Source organism: Amborella trichopoda, chromosome 5, assembly GCF_054954075.1.
Source record: "Amborella trichopoda isolate Santa Cruz 75 chromosome 5, AtrichopodaSantaCruz75HAP2 v2.0, whole genome shotgun sequence".
Lineage (NCBI taxonomy): Eukaryota > Viridiplantae > Streptophyta > Magnoliopsida > Amborellales > Amborellaceae > Amborella > Amborella trichopoda.
In genome coordinates, this window is record NC_142340.1 from 15,964,182 (window position 1) to 15,968,511 (window position 4,330).

A 4,330-nucleotide genomic window follows, 5' to 3' on the forward strand; every position below is an offset into this window, starting at 1 on the left:
TTATTTACTCTGTTGTTATTGGTATGTCCAGGCTTTCAGATTCTATCATATCCAGTCTTTCAGATTCTACGCTAGAGAGAAAAGTAACACTGTTAATGCTTATACACCTTTGGCCCATTATATAATACTTGACATCTATAGGACAATACTAGAAACTCTTTAACGTTTCAGCACGTAATCAAATACAGGTACCCATAATTTCTTTAACATTCCAATAGGTTATCAAACACTGTACCCATAAGTTTTTTAAACCTTCCAGATGATAATGTTCCACTTCTTAGCGAAGAGGAACTTATTTTTTTTAGTAAACATTTATAATCCAACAAACAAATGCACCCTTACTAATTTTCCAACTCCAAAATAGAACCAAACCTAGGCAGGGCTTGCATTTTGGTCTGGTTGACCCGACATGGTGGTCTAGACCCAAATATTGTACCTTGTAGTCTCATCCGTGTCCAAATGTCCTGGACCAGACTTAAGTTAGGTTTGGGTCTGAGTCGACACTAGACCTTAAAGGGTCCAGGTCGATGTTGACCCGATCCTGCCTTGAACCTGATCCGAGGTGATGGGTTGGTTCTAGGTCCAATGACCTCAACCAAACACAGGTTAGGGATGAATATGGGCCAGCTAGAACAAATGTCTAGGGTGACCTGAAACTCCCGCTAGGCCCAGGTCCATCAAAATATCACACTAATTTTTTTTTTAACAAAGCCCATGCCTATGCAACTCATATAACACGCCGTGTTCAAAGCCCCGAAATATCATATTAATATCTTGTATCATCCCCAGGCCCAAACAGAGAAGTATAACATTTCTCTATCAAAGTCCTTGAAAATACCGTACTAAATTATTTGAACTTTTAAGAAATCAAGCCCGAGCCCATGAGGACATAGAAATGTCCGTTGAAGTAACCTAGCCCAAGCCCATGAGAGACCTACAAAATGTCCATGTCGAAGTCCATGAATATTGTACTATCTCGAATAAAGAGAGGTATCCTCATATCTGAATATTGCATTAAATGAAGGGAATGCATACTGTGAAACTATTTATTTTTATTACAAGGAGGGTATAATTGCTACTAGTCATTGGACATCAAATTTTAGAGTGTGCGACACTCTCACAACCACGCTATTTACAATTTGACAAACAAAAAGTACTTGGGGTCTCCATGTATTTAATGGACTCTTTGTATACTTTTCTTTAAATGATATCAAGAGATTCCTTTGTTTTTTTTAGTGACTAGAGATTGTCATACTACTCACGTGTTCCTACTTGTTTTCTTTTTTGTTTTTGACTTCTTATGTTCATGGGAAAGAACTTTGCATGTTCTTGTATTGTTGTTAAAATAGGGCTGAATTTTCCAGTTCAACCTTTTCAACTGAAAATTTGGGATCAATACAATCACAAAAAAAAAAAAAAAAAACCGAATTGAACTCCTTGTTCAATGGACGAGCCACTTCTAATCGGCTGATCAAGTCTTTATAAATATATTTATTCTAGGTTATTAGTAAAATATATTAGGAATGGTCTTCAGGCTAATTGAGCCGCAACAAGTTCTATTCCTACACAGGTAAGATACTCCTCTCCTCCACCGTCCACTGAGGAATCCAGAAAAAGATTATTAGTAAAACATTGCAACAGTAACACAAAGTAGAAAGAAGCTTTGGTCCAAGCCATATCATAACCTTTTGTCTCACAAATTTAAATCTTTGGACAGAACAATGGCGATGGGGCTCCTCACATGGTACTTCGAGCCTGAATGCCAGATTATGTGACCTTGAGAGTGGGACGAAGGTCCATTTTCTTTAAGCAAGAAAGTCACTGTATATTCCTGCTTCTCATTAGCCTTAGTAAAAGAAAGTTTAGTAGGCTTCACCTCCACACTTACACCAACTGGTTCGACCACCTCCACCACATAAAAAGACTCTACCTGTTCAACATTTGTTCCTGTCCTCTTAAAGGTAAAGGAAGAAGGCCCAGAAGGAGAGAAGACAACAGAGAAAGATGGATAGTTGAGATCCCCTTCAGTAATTATGGTTTTATTTGAACAATGAATCCTCTGTCTCGTAATGATTTGTATTTATGCTCATGTGTACTGCAACGACATAAATAAGTATATAGTCATCAGCCTCAATGTCGTAGATGAGGCCAGGATCGATGGCCTTGTTAGGGTTTACATGACCTGCACCCAAGGCAAAGACATTGGCCAGATCATGTCATGCTCTTTTATGGGCTTCCCCTTATTGTCTAGAATGTCAGCTGTAGTCATCAAGGCCGATTTTTTGGCTGCTGGGGTCCAATCCGGATGGGCAGCCTTTAGTAGAGCCCCTATGCTGCTGAGATGGGGGGTTGACATTGAAGTTCCAATCTTCACGTTGAAAACAACTCTCCTTGGATCTTCGATTCCAGTTGGGCTTAAGTTTGATGGCCAGCCTGCTACAATGTTCACACCCGGCCCTATAATGTCCGGCTTTAGAATGCCTGGGCTTACTATGTTTGGCCCTCTTGAGGTGAACGCAGACACCATAGGAGCTGCTGTTTTCTCAAAGACTGATCCCATGAACACAACCCCTGCCTTTGGATTCTTGGTGGAGTTTAAGTAGGCCCTTATCTTATTACCATCATAGAAATTCACATTAGATACAGGCAATATATCTGCCGCGAGGAGTGTTTGAAGTGGATCATCTTCAGGATTTGTAATTATCATGGCCGCGCCCCCACCTTTTAGGAATGAGAAGTAGGTTTCCAATACCATTCCACAACCGTCCTCACACAGTAGCACTTTACCAGAGAGGGCTGTTGTACTTAGGTTGCCATTGCATTTTGGGTCAGAGAAGAGATGCACCAAAGGGAATAGTGTGGGCTTGAAATCTTTTGGTTGAAAGAGAGACTGGCCAGTAAAGATTTGCCCATTACCAAGCTTTGTGTCTGCCCAGAGTTCGCGGTCCATCGTGCTGGCACCAACTGTTAGGACCCAAGGTGCTGTACTCCGTACAGTACCCTCATCAGGTCCATCATTCGTTGCCGCACAACTCACAAGGATGCCTTTCTGCACAGCTTCAAACGCTCCAATGGCAATGATGTCACCAGTGAAGTTCTAGGTCATATCAAGTCCTATGGAGATGGATAAGACATCCACCCCATCCAAAATTGCTTTGTCGAAACAGGCCAAGATATCGGATGCATAACAGGCCATATTATTATAGCACACCTTGTAGATTGCAAGGTGCGCAAGGAGGGCTGTGCCTGACGCCGTGCCCCTGATGCTGTTGAACAACTCCACCCCAGGAACAAAATTGTCCCGCAGCAGTCGTGGCAGTGTGCGTGCCATGTCCTTCATCATCACGGGGTGAATCAGAGACATTAGCTTTTGCAGCAAGGGCACCCTTGGTGAATACTTGGGCACCTATTAGCTTCTTATTGCAGTGAGATGAGTTGAAGTCAGGGCCGGCATCCACGCACCACCCCTTCCACTTCTTGGGCGGTTGTGACATCCCAATGTCATTCAGAGATGGGTGCTCCGGCCATATACCAGTGTCTAAAACACCAATGATGGTTCCTTTTCCAAACCGAGTATTAGGCCAAATCCCATGCTTTGGGCTAAGCCCCAGGAATCGAGGGGAATGTGTGGTTTGTAAGGCTAGAAGTTCATCTGGGTAGGCATGCAGGAAGCCTTCTTTGGTCATCATCGATTCTACTTTCGCAGGGTGAGTATTGCAGCAAAGCCATCGATCACCTCGCTAGACGCATACAGCATTCTGGAATCAGATTCACTTGCAGTGACGGTATCCGGTAAGAAGGATTTGTACCATCTGTCTCTGTCTGATGGTGAGCCAGTTAAGCCCATCTCAGGCTGACTTACATGTACTATTTAAGTCCTTGGCTGGTTTTGCAATGATCGCTGGAGCAGGGAAGCTGATGCTAAACCCGTAACAGATTGGGAAAATGCAGAAGCCAGAACGCACAGGATAGCAGAGAACACTGTGGTTCTGGTGCAGAGCATTCTTGCACCATAGCCCATCATCCTCCTCCTCCTCTGCTTCTTATTCTTCTTTCCTATCACTTAAGCACAATAAGACCAACTAAGAATTGCCTCTGAGATCGATGCTAGATTTCTAAAATCGAAAGAAATTTGTATCTGGAATGAATATGAAAAATGGAGAATATGAAATCCTAACGTGGATGGTGGAAGCCATTATGGTTATGTTCAGTAAAAGTTTCTAAAATTTGCAATTGGAGCTGGATTTTGTGGTTATACCATGTGGCGCACTACCAAAAGAGGCACTGAGAAATCAAAACAATTAAGAATTTAAGACGCATGAATATTGTA

General features: G+C 42.4%; 1 pseudogene; it reads right to left on the reverse strand.

Moving 5' to 3' along the window:
- Positions 1–2,012: 2,012 nt before the first annotated feature.
- On the reverse strand, positions 2,013–3,686 carry LOC148781990 (subtilisin-like protease 4 pseudogene; annotated as a pseudogene).
- Between the last annotated feature and the right edge of the window lie 644 nt (positions 3,687–4,330).